Source organism: Corvus moneduloides, chromosome 2 (assembly GCF_009650955.1).
Source record: "Corvus moneduloides isolate bCorMon1 chromosome 2, bCorMon1.pri, whole genome shotgun sequence".
In the NCBI taxonomy this organism is placed as follows: domain Eukaryota; kingdom Metazoa; phylum Chordata; class Aves; order Passeriformes; family Corvidae; genus Corvus; species Corvus moneduloides.
The window spans coordinates 29,280,669-29,295,023 of record NC_045477.1 but is presented as its reverse complement, the minus strand read 5'-3'; the positions used below and the strand labels follow the sequence as shown (position 1 = coordinate 29,295,023).

Below are 14,355 nucleotides of genomic sequence, written 5' to 3'. Positions count from 1 at the left end.
TATATTTACATTACATATTGTGATATAAGCTCATGCTTACCTACACTCACACCCTAGCAAACTTGATCTTGTTCTGCCTGCACCCAGAGACCATAAAAAACTTCAGGGGAGCACATTAGTTCAGTGCTGAGATAGAACTAATCAATCCACACCCTCAATAGTGCGTTTATCAAAAAATCCTCCTGGGTATGTTGTACCATATTGCTGAAGAGACATCCTGGTGAGCGCCAAAATATTTTCTCCTCTTCTCCACATGGTGAATTCTCAAATTGACCCGTGCTGCCATAGTAGAGACATGCTTGGGATATCCTGGCATCATCTATTGGAAACTGAGCATTTGACAGTGTCCCAAATAAAGGACAATCTTACTCAGAGGAATTAAATACTTTGATGTTAGCCAGATACCTTAAAAACACACTTATTTCAACAAAAGGTGAAATTAAAAAAAATATTTCCGAAACAAATTCGAATTTCTACAGTGGGGAAGTATGTGTTCCCAACACATATAGCCCAGGCAAGCAGTGGGCCAGCTGTAATGTAACAACAAACAGGATTCCCATGCATGCTTTGCTGCAAGAGCCCTGTTATGTGACCTCACTTAATTGGGCAGTATTTTATTAAAATGCCATCAGATTTGTGTGTAACACCTGGGTTTGAAGTACTGGTACACAAATAAATGTTCAATACTCAGTGTTCACCATTCTTTTCTCACCTTACCTTGATATTTGCCTCCCATTCATTTTTCTTAAGAATTTGTAGCTTCATGGTTTTTCAGAACAACAGTAATGGTTTGCAGGTTTTTAGCAAGTGTAGTATTCTCTCAGCATCTTCATCCATGTTTGGTTTTTATCCAGAGTCATGCAAAAGTGTCATGCTGAGTTCTAGGATCTCATTTTTGTACAGTTCCCATTTCAAGACTTTACAGAAGACACAGGAAAGGAATTTACCATCTGGAACTGTGGTGGTGCAGCTTGCTCTGGTAGCATCTCCCCCACGCCTTTGTAGCACACTGACCTACTGCATGTGACCATGCATCACCTGCCACTCGAGCAGGAGACCCAGCACTCTCTGGAACTGCAGCTCAGCACCAAAGAATTAGCAAGTCTAGGCTGCCTCATCTGTCACAAACTTCACCCACTCAGCAACACCATTCTGGCAAGTATCTTTCATAAATCCATTCTGCATCCTTGTATGTCCTTACCTTGTGTCTGAGCCAGCTAAATGCCTGCTCACACAGAGTGAGACTGGAGGTAGGCTGGGCCGTACTCTGAAATTCCAGTTTCTTCTGCCATGGCCTGGGGCTTTTCCAGCAGCAAGTGAAATGGGAAGATCAGTGAGTTCAGATAAGACACTCTTTCCCACTCCCTCCCTGTCAGGAAGAGCTCAGCAGATGCCAACAAATGAGGAGGAAAAAAGAAAGAAACTTCAAGGAGTGTAAAAAAGGAATTTGTTGAACCTCTGGCAGTCACACTGAGAATGCAAAGGTTCCTCATCATCAGGTAGGTAGTGACAAGAGGGGAGAGGTCTGAGGAGGTTGCTTTGGAAAATCAAAAAGGCTACTTCATATGCATTCAAAAAGGACACACCACCAATGACATAAATGTGAGATGTATATTAGGGTGCAAATATCTTTGGTGCAGTGTGAGTCTTATTTTGCCTTTTTTAAAACACTTACTTCATCCTCTACTGAATGTCTTGTTTCCCAGCAGTGAAGCATACAGCAGCTCCTTCTCCTAAATGTCAGTTGAATCTATACTAGTGGTGTTGCTCAAACTGCATTTTTAAAAATAATCTGCAAGCAGCTAATGTGCTTTTTAAATTCCCAGTGTTATGTAAAAAGGCACAATATTTTTAGCCTTACAAAATATCAGTTGTCATCTCCTCACTCTCTCCCTTTCATATATTGGAGATGGGGGCCTAGAAGCTCAGAGACACTGTGGATACTAACTGTTTTAAAAATAAGGTGGGGAGTTTTTTTCTGCAACGTGGTTCTGGAGTTTTACAGATTTTAATAAAAACATACAAAAATACCCCAAACCTTAAAAGCAAATCTGAACGAAGAAAAGTACTTCTTATTTTAAAAGCTACTGGTTCTGTCCTCGCTGCCAAATTTTAATGTCTGGAATAATGACAGTATAATGTATCCTGAAGCAAAATATCAACTTAAACTGTTCACTCGTGCACTGACATAATGGCCCTCATATTTTAAAAAATCTCCAGAAATTACTCTCTAGCATAGAGCACACAGCTGTTGTGAGTAGGCTCTGGCAAATCAACATTGACTCAAACTATTTTTGGAATCAAGTCAGGCCTGCTGCTGTTTCTGGAAGATGTGAATGCATCTACCTGCTCTGCTGTGCTGCAGTCCATAAGGAATATGGTGGGATCCAGAATGCTTCCTTCTGTGCTTATTTGGAGATGACCTTTCCATTCCCATCTGTTTACAAGTCTTCTGAGGTCTAATGTTTTTACCTGCTGGCAACCACCTTGATAAGCACATTTGGACCTTGCTGCTTTCTGTGTTCTCTACTGAAATTTGAGGAACAGGGTCTCAGAAGAGGCTGCCTCACTGCTTTTTCTTCTTGCTGTCATGCAACACTTGACATCCTGATGGCACTTCTGGCTGGGAGGCATCACCTATCAGAAGCAGCTCAGGAAAGAAGAGCCTCAGACTTGTTGGGATCATAGCTGATTCTTGAAAGAAATCCACCAATGCAATTCAAGAGATGGCTACTAGAAGATCTTGGAATAATTATGTTTATTGTTGCAGCACATGGTCTGGGCAGGTACTATATATCAATACTGGGCTAAGGCAAAGGCTCTTAGCTTTCATCTGCTCTCACAGAAGGCTGCTCTTCCTTTCTATCTCCCCAAAATTTGTTTTAATCCACAGTAGGTAAGATAACATCATATTTTCCTATTTACCACTTCTTCCTCAGTTTACTGTCAGCTGGGAGAAAGAGTTGAAATTATTGTAGATGAGGAGAGTTCTGTTCTCAAGGTCCCTGGAGTCACATAAATAATTGCTATGTTTAGGAGAGTGGAATTCTTCAGGCACCAACTATGTAACTTGAAATTCCATTCCTTGCTTGGAGGTGCAGGGATTTGGAGAACAACAATTTCTGAGTCAAAAGCAAACACAAGTGGAGACTTGGACTCTGGTATAATCTGCTAAGACAGCAAAGCAGGATGCAGCGTACTGTAGGCTTCTCATCAGTGTAGACTGAAAGACAAAATGAATTCTGAGGCTAATGAGGGAGTCATTCCAGCCTCAAAACCAAGCCAGGGGCCTGAGAATATGCAACATTAAAGAGTAAAAAAGTCTACAATTTAGTGTGTCCCTCTAATCTTGACCGGAAGCTAAGGTCATTAAGTTGAATTTAGGCTTTTGGCACCAAAGGGCTGATATCTGTCTGCAGTGATATCATCTAAGAAGTTAGAGGCAATGAACAGTATCAACCAGACCTTCATCCATATTCTTCACAGATGAACTGTACCCTCTACCTTTCCCAGTCTCCTCCTTCAGGAAGACTCACTTGGCAGTGTGTAGTCTAGCCCCTGTGGAAAGCCTCCTTCTGAAACTTCAGAGGGAGTGGATACAGACAGTATCCCATATGTGTGTTTAAATTTGGACCTCTTGGCAGATTTCCTCTTTCTTGGATCAGGAGAAAATAGGAGCTATTTTTTACTGCATTGGAGAAATGCAGGCTGTCCAGTGTGTCCATAGCAAGTGACGAGTGGAACTAAGGCAGCTCATTCCCTTTTCAGGGTGTTACATCTGAGGTTGCACTGCTTGTCTGTACTTTGGATGTAATATGTGTCTTTTGCACAGTTTCAAATTTGACACACCCTTACACAGATCCACAATATTTTCTGGTTTAGTTCAAAACCAAATATAGCCCTCCTTTTTTACCAGACCTCTTTTTTTTTTTTAATGTATTCTTAAGATAGAGGCTTGATGACCACCTTGGGAGGAGAGAGTTTTGGAAAGTGTGGCCACAAAGGCTAAATAAACAGGAAGCAAAAGGATAAGTGCTGGTAGGACACAGTAATCCTTCTCATGGCATTGAACACTATGTACCAAGGTGTTGGGAAGAAGGCTGTTGGTGGGAAGCCCAGGAAAAGCAACACTGAAATAGCTTTGTAAACATCCCGTTCGTTTCCTTTGGCAGCAGCAAGTGTAACACTGTCTCTGAAACCATCAGTCACTCTGTAGAAAATGGTTTAATAAGGCTTTCCTCATAACCTGAGCCTATTTTCATTAGCAACTTGATGAGATTCTGCTGGCTTAGTTTCTAGGCATCTTTCACTACCTGCTGCTCCCAACTTCTAGCCAGCACTGTCACAGACATTACCTGGGACTCAAGAATCCCAGGGAAGAAGTATATTTGCATATTAAGCCTAAACACAGATGACCTTCACGTAGATTGCAGCTGGCCAAATGCATATCTAAAGTGGTTTACATGGAAACTGAAGTATTTTGGGTAAGGTTAAAGGCTCCAAATGACTTCTTTCATGAGCCATGAAAGCAAAGGGTCAGGAGGTTTGCCAAGTACTGTGGTCATCATGTTGACCTTAATCAAGGCAACTGAAGAATGCCTTGGTTGAAGGAAATACATGTCCAGAAATGTGCCGATAGTCATTGACATACTAATACAAGATGGAACACTTTTTGAGGACCTCTCCTGCGTTTTGAGCGATAGCTGTGGCTACTGATCTCTCAATATCACTTGGACTAGCTACAAAGCACTGGCAGTGGTGGCCTGTAACCACTACTACCCTGTTCTCCAGTCAGTGGCTTTCATACAGTGCTCAATAACTTTGCTGGATACAAAAGGAACTTAGCACAGATCTTTAGTAAGGCCTGTTACACCTTATATTTTCAACCTACTGGAAATCATACTCTGCTTGAAAACCAGCTCTCTCCCATAAGCTGTCACTTGTCACGGACTCCTAGCTGCCACTGGAAGGACAGTATCTGCACTGCAAGGCCCTGCTAATTTTCCTGAAAAACCCATGAAACAGTCAAAGATTTTTGTCTGGCCATTCTTTTATCAATACCATCAGTAAATTAACTAGCAAAGGTACTAGTAGCCACATGTACTAAACCTGGGAACTGCAGGATACTTCATATAGCCCCACACCTTTTGCTTTTGGATAACTGGAAAGCAAGGGCTTGGGGGGCTGCACCTCTTACAGCTGTACTCAAATGGTGGTTTACTGTGCAGCTTGTGGATAAAATTTGGCCTTTTTTTGGGGGGGGAGGAAGCAGAGTGTTGGACCATATGCCTGTATTGTCTGGTTGGTTGGTTTGTTGCTTTGCTCCAGGGCCTTGCTTCCACGATCATCTGCACTGTGTACATACTAGGTTTTGCCAGGATTCCAATCTGGAGTTAAATAATTACTTGGGTTTATGAGGCTGGTTTGCTGCAGGATCCACACCCTGTAGATAATGCAGGCATGGACTACACCAGGCTTCATTCTTCCTGACCAGAGCAATGTGCTTGTGTATTCCTAATGTGCTCACAAGTCCAGCATGCCCTGGCATACGCACAGCACACCTTTGTAGGCATGCTACAAAACATGGAGTTAGCAGTTTACAAAGCCTGTCCCTGCTTATTTGGCTACCTCAGTTTTTATGCAAGAAAATAGTAGCACTGGGGCAGACAGGTGCCATGTAGAGACTGGAGTGACCAGGATCCTGTCCCAGGTTAATGCTACTGAGACTGTAGCTTGGCATCTCTCTCCCTCCAGTTCCAAGCAGCTGCACCAGGTACTTCCCTGGGAAGCCACAACAGAACTTCTACTGTACGACATGGGAGGAGGCTCAGTATGAGATCAAGGGAGTTGAGAACCTGCTTTTGTCTCTCAGCTTTGTTACAGGGAGGGTGGGGGGGAAGAACCCTTTTCCCAGGAAACAACACCCTGCCCCCAACACATACACACACTGGAATTATTCCTGGGACTTTTTGTCTTAATTGCCGTGGATGGAGCACCCAGAAGTACCTATGTCTGATTACACTCGTTTGTAGGAAGGAGGATGGCTTGTTTGTGCCATGCTTACAACTCTACGTAAGTGAAGAAAGGAGACTTCTACCATGGGAGCGTGGTACTTGGGTGGAAAGAGGCTTGCAGCACACACAGGAACTCTTTAATTAGCAGCCTGACAGATGTGTTTCTTTGACAGTTCTGACAAGCAGTAGTATTTGCCACAGAACAGCCAAATAGGTCACCACTTGTCTTGCTGGTGGCAAGGGGTGGGGCATACAGTTGGGGAAGTGGTAAGGATGCCTTGGAATGTGGAAATGGCAGCTTTCCGAGCAGAATGGGCTCTGGCGGCCATCCATACTCAGCCACACACATGGGCATGCCCCAGGAGCCATCTCAGTTTTCCAGAGTTGCAGAACAGGTCATACAGCACCTGAGGGAAGAGATATCCACTGGGACAACCTGCTTGCATCCCTTGTTCTTTGGGCACAGAGCCCAGCAGCAGAGAGCAGGAGGTGTGGGAGGGCTGTGTGAGGGGAAGGAAGCCTGCCAGTGAGCCAGCCCCAGGAGCCATGGCATTGCAGGCCACTGCCTGCTGAGAAGCAGCAGGAAATTTTGGTGGAAGGAGATAAGGAAACAGCAGTGGTAACTCATCTGGGAGCTGCACCTCCTGCCCCAGAGCCCCTGTCATGGCTCTGTCTAGGAGAGACCTGCCAGCATTGCTGGAAATAGAGCTTTTCCCTGGACAGACACCACGCCAGTGCTCTGTTCTCCTGGCTGCTCTGGTGCCCAGTCATATCCTGGCATGACCAAGGTCATACCTCAGAGATATTTTGCTCCCTCTTATTTGTATATGACTGATCTGCCCCACTAAAAAAACTGTTTAATGACACAGCAAGGTTCTGGGGGTTTTTTTCTGTTTAAGCCTTTGGCCTATTCTAGTGTTTTAGTCAGGACAATCTGACTGTACGTGTGTGGGTGGAATGCCTTTTGAAGTACGTACATACGTGCGTGTGTACCATGCAGTACCTCCACAGTGGGATTTGAGCTCCCACAGTGGCCCTTTGCAGAGATCACAGCTCTCCATAGCTGCTGAACAGCTCCCCTTCTTGGGGAGGGTCACTTCTGATGTGTGCTTTGCACTGCAGACTCAGTTCTCTTCAAAACACTCTAGCTGTATGTCCTGGGTAGCCCTGGTCATTCAGGGACGTCTCCAGAACTCATGACCTTTGCAAATAGCGTTCCTGACTGCGTGCCAGTTGCACAGAGGCAGGGAGATGACGAGGCTTGTAAGGACTGCTGTCTCATGAGGCTCTGGTGTCCCCAGCACAGCTCTGTGTGTGGCACCCAGCTGTCAACACGCGTCCCACAATGGCGCTAAGGCACTCCAACTTGAAACTGCTGTTTGGTCAGGAAAAAAGACAGCTCTGCACACGTCATGGCCTCCACAAGGGGTGTGAGCAGCAGCCTGGCAGAGGACAATCTGTTCCAGATGTTGTCTTTCACATGGAGAACACCCTGCCCAAGGGAGGGAGCGAGGAGCACACCAGGAGAGGCTGTGCTGTGGGAGCACAACAGATCCTAGGAGACCTCTTACCAGGGTGAATTACATAGACTCATAGGATTGTTCAGCTTGGAGAAGAACTCTAAGATCATTGAGTCCAACTGTAACATCTGTTGGCCCATGTGGATGCAGGCGATTTGCTGCAGGTGGCCCTGCCCTGGACAGGAGAGGAGACCAAAGCAGATCCATTATATATTCCCAACCCTCCCAGTCGGCCCAGACGTAGTTTTTAATACAGCATGGGGAAAGCTGATTAAGTAGCAATTTAACATTAATCAATAAAACGTGGTTAGACTAAACAGAAGTTATGTGACTAAAGAAGCATCAGAGATTCAACACAGATAGGAGTCAGAACTTTTCATTGCTTAGGAAATACATGGGATCCTGCATGGTGTCACTAATTGTTAACTAACTCACGCTGAGATAAAATGGCACTAATTGATCTGTTGATATGGATGGAAATTATACAGATGCAGACATTTTGCATTATTAACGCAAGTAAAGCACCCTGTCCAGATTCCAGATTGCTTTCCTCTGACCTTAAACATGTATTTAACACAAAGATTCCCATCTGCAGCTACCTAAATCATACTTGGCTATCAAAAAAGATTTTCTGCCCAACAAGTTTAATTCCCTGACAGTGTTCTTAAAAATAATTCTTCCTTTTGTATTCAAGGACTTGTTTTTTCTTCTTACATCTATTTTTATTTTCATTTTATAGGCACCTAACCAGTGCTAGCACACACCTCATCCCAGTGCAGTACATGAATTTGCCACACCACTTCCGCGTGGTCTTATTCTTTATTTACTCATTGCATTACGCAACTGAATTGCCAGCAAAGATTCTCTGTAACTGTCTCCATTAAAACTTAGATTAAACTCCATTAAAACATCTTTCTGAGATGGCTGCCTTGAATTCTAAGCATTTCTAAGCTTTGATTTGATGGCCAGTAGCAGGCCTTGCTTCCTGTCACTTGCCTCAAAAGAAGCACCCAGCTAGAACTGCATATTCTAAATCCCTGCAGCACCTGCTTTGTAGTGGGCTGTCACTTCACCCATGGTGACAGTAGCATTCTCACCACACTATACTCCAAAATACCAGGTCACTTTTATTCATGGCACGGAACAGCCGAAGTGATTTATGCAGAGGACTGCTGCTAATTCCAGAAATAACAATGTCTGGCACAAGCTAAGTATACCTGCTGATCCATCCCCGTACCCAGATAGATAAATGCCTCTTCAGGACTAATATTTTGCTTCAGCTAATGAGTGTGACTACAACTGTGTGCATCTCAAGGCTCTAATTCTCATGTGCAGCAGAAAAATGCCTACTCTTTCAAGCCAATAATTGCATGAAGGACGATTGTTAGCATAAGGAGATTGTTATTTTCTTTCTGGAGGAATCAGAACTAACAGGGAAGTTAGTTAATCTCCATTTCCAATTACAAAAGCACAAACTTTAAATTCACTACGTGGCAAGCACAAAATCAGATTAGTTTCCCCCTGTGTATTCTGATGTATTCTGATTTGAGAATTCTAGCTTTCACACGTGCAACCTGCAAAACATTTGTTTTGTATTTGTTTCCTCGTAGTGAGGAGTTAATACAAAATGTCTAAGAGGGCTGCTTTTCTTTTTCTTATTCCCACTTTCCTTGATCTGCTTTCATGAGCTTTTAACATCAACACACTGGTGAGAAAATCAAACCTGCAAGCATCTGGATTTATGGGGATGTGACCAGAAAATATGAAAGCGTAGATTTTTTTTCATATTCACTCGGCACTTTTTTGATCTTGGTCTGAGGCATTCTTTGTTTTCTCTGAAGTCAGAGCTAGCACAGGGAAGAGTGGCAGAGTTCTCTGACGTCAGGCTCATTGTGTAAGGTGCGTTGTGATGTTCCAGAATTTGGTTCGCAATTATGCACTGAATTCTTTTTAGCTCTGCACTGACATCTTTACCTGAACAAGAAGGAAGATGATTTTCTGCACTAGAAAAGTGACAGTGTAAGAAGACCCATCACAGAGACACATTCTTTATCCTATATAATTACTTTGTAATTATGGGAGGTAACAGAGCTGATGCCATGCCTACAAAAGCAACAGTAAACAGGATTATTTAGCACCCACAGAAGAGCTATATATCTCAAAGAAATTCAGAGCTATAGCAGTGGTTCCAGCTGTGTAAGGAGTGAGATGCTCAGTGCTGTGCATTGCTATGGGTGGCATTTTCATATGGTATGTACAGTGAAAAACCTCAGACATTTTTCCAGCCGTATCATCTGGTTAAATAAAAGATACAATCCCTTTGTACAAACTTTACGTGTCAAATTAAAGATTTGTTTACACTGGATTTAAACCTTGGATGAATCCCTTTGCATAGCTCTCTAATATGAGCGTTTTGCAGTAGTGCAGACTGGGAGTGTCACTGGTGTGGTTCGTGGCTTACCCACCCACAAGTAAATTATCAGTACTGAAAGGTACCTGTGTTGATAGGTCAGTCTTTGTAGCAGACAAGCCCCACGTCCCCTGGGGATTACCAAATACAGTAATTCTCCAGGGAACTTTAAACAGTAGGGGTATTAACCCCAATATTAAGGCCAGATTCCAAAGTCAAATACAACGATTGCACAAAGCACAGGAAGCGTGTTTATTGGTGCTCCTCCTCCCTGAGAGGCTCTGAAGCAAGGAGAAGCAGCAAAAGCTGGGGTTGAAAATTACGTTCACTTGGGCTGGGTCAGGCTGCCCCTGTTCTACAGCGGGCCGAGCCCCCAGCGAGCACTGGGATAAAAATAAAACCGATGTGCAGCACTCAGAATCCAACAAAGCAATTCATGTGGATAGCGTTTGATATAAACCAGCTAATAGTGCTTGCCTTGCAGCCAGTACAAGGAGAACAAGTCGCTTTTCTGCACGGTGGAGTCATCTGATGTTTGCTTTAATTTCTGGCAGATCGGGGCAGCGTGAGTCAGATGCTCTCACAGCTGGCTCGGGCGGGGAGGAGGCCAGCAGGGACCCTGACTCACCCGAGCCGCCGCATTCCTTCCGAAAACCCAGCTCAGCGACTGGAAGTGAAATCACGGGCTGGGGGCAGCTCCAGGGTTAGGGAAGGCGGGAGGAGCAGGGCTCTCCGTGCGGGTGGCAGGCAGCGAGCCCGGCCCAGGGTGGGCGCCGAGGGGGCCGGGAAAACCCCGACAGACGCGTCTCGTTGGCGACCGCCGGCGGGCAGAGCGATCGCCCCCTCCCCGGCCGGCAAGGCCTGGGGCCGCTGCCCCGGCAAGCCCCGGCCCCCGTTACCTCATTGCCACATTCCCCAGCGAGTGAGCTCAGCTGTGCCGCGGCCTCGCGCCTTTTATGGTCAAACAACTTTGCCTGGGCGAGGCTTTTTTCGCGAGTTGGGAGGAAGCGCCGGGGCTCGGTGCTCCTCCGCCTCTCGCTGCTGCTGCTGCTCCCGGCGGGCGGGCCGGGGCAGCCGAGGAGTCCGGCCCCGACAGCCCCAGCGCCGGGGGTGGCATTTCCCACTCCCCCAGAGGTGAGTCTCCTCGCTCGGCTTGGCGACACAGCCTTTGTCCTTCGCCCCGGGGATGGCGCGGGGCGCGGAGGAGTGCGGGTTTCCTGGCGCTCCCTCCGGCACGGCTCTTCGCCTCGGACACAGCCCTTCGCTCTCGGCGAGGCTGACTACGGTCGTGGCTCGTGGGGATGCATGACCGTCCACAAAAAAAAAAAAAAAAAGAAGCAGGTTCGCGTGTCTGTGTGGTGAGTTTTGTTCCCTCCCGGCGGAATAGAGGCGACTCGGCGCTCCCGCACAGCCCCAGCGGCGGGGGAGAGGGAGGGAGGGGGTGCTGCCGGGCTCTGCTCGGGACAAGCTCTCTTTTGTGTGCGCATGGATGAGCGAGACACCTCGCGAGCCTTTTTCCAGATGTGCTTGAGAGAGGAATCTGGGGCCCTTTGTGCATGAAATTTGCCTAATGTATGAGTTTCTGTCTCCCTGGGAGTGCCCTGAGAAAGTGCTTGCAAAGTCGTAAAACTTTCTGACGTTTTAAATGTGTTTGCATAGCTTTTTGGAGTTTTCTTCCGTCTTCTTCCCCCCTCTCTTGCATAGAGAGGAGGCAAGCCCAGCATCTGCGAGAGAACTTTGTAGCTCCGAATAACCCCCTCCCCCCAGCCCGGTTGCTTTAAGGCTTTTCGTTGCAGCTTGCATAGCTGATAGACTTTGCTGTCTTTGAAGCTTTGTAGCTTTGGGGCAGGCTGGAAGAACTTTCTGGATGGAAAGCAGCGTAACTCCTGAATCCATTTAATCTGTTCTTAATATTCTTGTTTGTTTGTTTGTGGGGTTTTTTTTTGTTTTGGTGGGTTTGGTTTTTTTTTTGGTTTTTTTTGTTTGTTTGTTTGTTTGTTTTGTTTGGTTTGTTGTTTTTTTTTTTGTTTGTTTGTTTGTTCTCCTCTGACTCCCTTCAGTTGGGAGGAAGTTGGCCGATGGGGGAAGTACAGATATGATGTGTGGAGCTACAGTGTTGGGCTGGCTTTTACAGGGGCTCCCAGTGTGACTGTTGCCAGACTGCTTTTACCAACAGAAGTGAAAAATGTCACTCGGCTCTCTGCTTCTTCAGGTTCCTCCTGCTTTTATTACCCCGGGAAAGAAGCAGAGCTGGTGAAAGTGGTGTCATGGGATCAAAGAAGTGAAAGCTGTCTGGATGCATAACAGGGGGCAGACTCACCATGGGACCTTCTGGGAGATGACCTTCTTGCTGAAGGAGGTGTCCCTTGGTTCTGTCCTCCTACTTCTTGCTCTCAGAAGGAAACAGTGTATGAGGCAACTAGGTATCCCGACTGTGTCCTTTGGGGACATCTTTCTTCATAGCTCCACTTGAGTCATAAATGCTGTTACAGAAGGTAGAAAAATCTCTCCCCTCAGGGAAAATGTGAGGATGAGAAAGATTTGAGATTACTTCTGTTGGCCTGACACTCCCTCTCCCACAGCTCTCACAAACTGCGCCACAGGAGCCGTGTGAGCTGCGTGTTTCTGGTAAGGCTTAGATGGCATTGGCAAGGCCCCAGGGCTGGGGGGGTGACTCTCTGCAAGGCCAAGCTTTCTCAGCCGGTTTGGTCTGTGTGTGGGTGGACTGATAACCAGAAGTGAGGATGGGCAGGGGCAGCTGCTGGATGGAGACAGCCCTGAGCAGAAAGTGCCCTAAGTGCGATGCAGCATACCGGGAAATGGGCTGCTCTGGGTTAAGGGAGATAGCAGCTGCTGGTTGCAAAGACAATGGTTTTTTCTGCAAAGCAGCTGATGTCCCCAGACTGTGTGTTGACTAACCCCGTGATTAGAAGTGACATTGTCACTGTAGTGTTCTGCTCATAATGCTGTCAAATCTGGTAGAACTACTGCCAAGTGGTTCATTACACCCTAGTGAAATAGTGGAGCATGAGGCAAAAGTCTGTAAAGAAAGGCTGGAGGCCTTCTTAACAGCTTCTGAAGGTTGATAGGAACTGCAGAATGGAGGGAGTTGGTCAATCCCTTCTGACTTGCGAGTCTGTTGACCCCTAAAAGTTTGGGGGAGTGAGGACAGACCTTGCTAATTACTCTTCTGCCTTGGCCGTTTCCCATTCTGAGTCCAGGGGAAATGCTCAGCACAGCTCTTTGGCTCCTGCTTATTGTTGTGGCCTCATTCTCCTTTTGAAAATCCCAGAAGGGTTTGTCCAAGTGTATGCATCTTATCAGCACTGCACAAAGGGAAGGAAAAGTTCAGCAGCATGGACTTTGTTTGTTTGTGTTGCCACACGCTTGTGACCTGGGGAAGCTGTGGCAGGTCTCTGCTCTTTATCGCACGCTGCACTGACTCATGGGACTCAGTAGAATGGGGCATGCAGGTCTTATCAGCAGCCAGGGGTTAATCATGGGTGGGCGGATGTTTGTGGCACCAGGGCTGTCTGTGGCAGCAGCTGTTATTGTCCGTGTGAGAGGCCGGCAGTGTGGAGGGGCACTGATTGGGACATGCCAACGTGAAATGCTGGCACGGAGCCCCTGTGCTGACGGCAGCCCTATTGTGCCGGGGTGTTAGGAGGGCTATGGGCATGCCAGGCTTTACAACAAAGCGTCTGGCTCCGTGGAGGCTTCTAGCACGGGTGAGATTGCTGGCCTGGATCGCAGGAGCGGGGGAATCCTAGGGATGCGCGTCTCCTCGGGAGCCCTGCCGTTCCCCGGACAGCCGGCCCGGCGGGGTATCCTGCGGCTGCCGGAGCCGAGCGAGCGGGGCCGGTGCGGGGGTCAGGCCGGCGGCCGGGGCTGCCCGCGGGGGGCGGCGGCGGGGCGGCATCCGGGGAGCGCTTCCTGGCGGGGGCGGAGCGGAGCGGGCGGCGGAGCCCGGCCAGGGCACGGAGGAGACACCGGCTGGCATCGCCCAGCACCGGGAGACCCTCTGCCGCCCTGCCGTGCGGGCTCCGGCGGCATGGAGGGGCCTGGAGGTAAAGGGTGGGGGTGCCGGGGGAGAGGGGGCATTGCTGGTGCTGTCACAAGCTGAGCTCGAGAGGAACCGGCTGGCGTTATCGGGTAGAGGGGGAGAGGAAATGCTCACTCCATTTCCAGGGGCTTCCTTTGGGGTGCGGGGGATCACCCTCCTTCTGGTCACCACAGGTGCAGGGCTCCGGTGCAGTGGCAATCTGGGTTTTCTCCATGGCGAGAACCCATTTGTGGTTAATGCCATCCTTAGTTGAAATGGTGAAGTGTGATGGCTCATTTGAGCTGTCTGCAGTTTCTGTTCCTCCTTTTTCCTGTGCTGGTCTTGTAAGTGCGCTGCTTAGGCACCTCA

At 47.4% G+C, this 14,355-nt stretch overlaps 1 protein-coding gene across 1 annotated transcript in view; it reads left to right on the top strand.

Moving 5' to 3' along the window:
• Nucleotides 1-14,355, top strand: part of ZYX (zyxin) — a 29,414-nt gene that overhangs the window by 5,943 nt on the left and 9,116 nt on the right.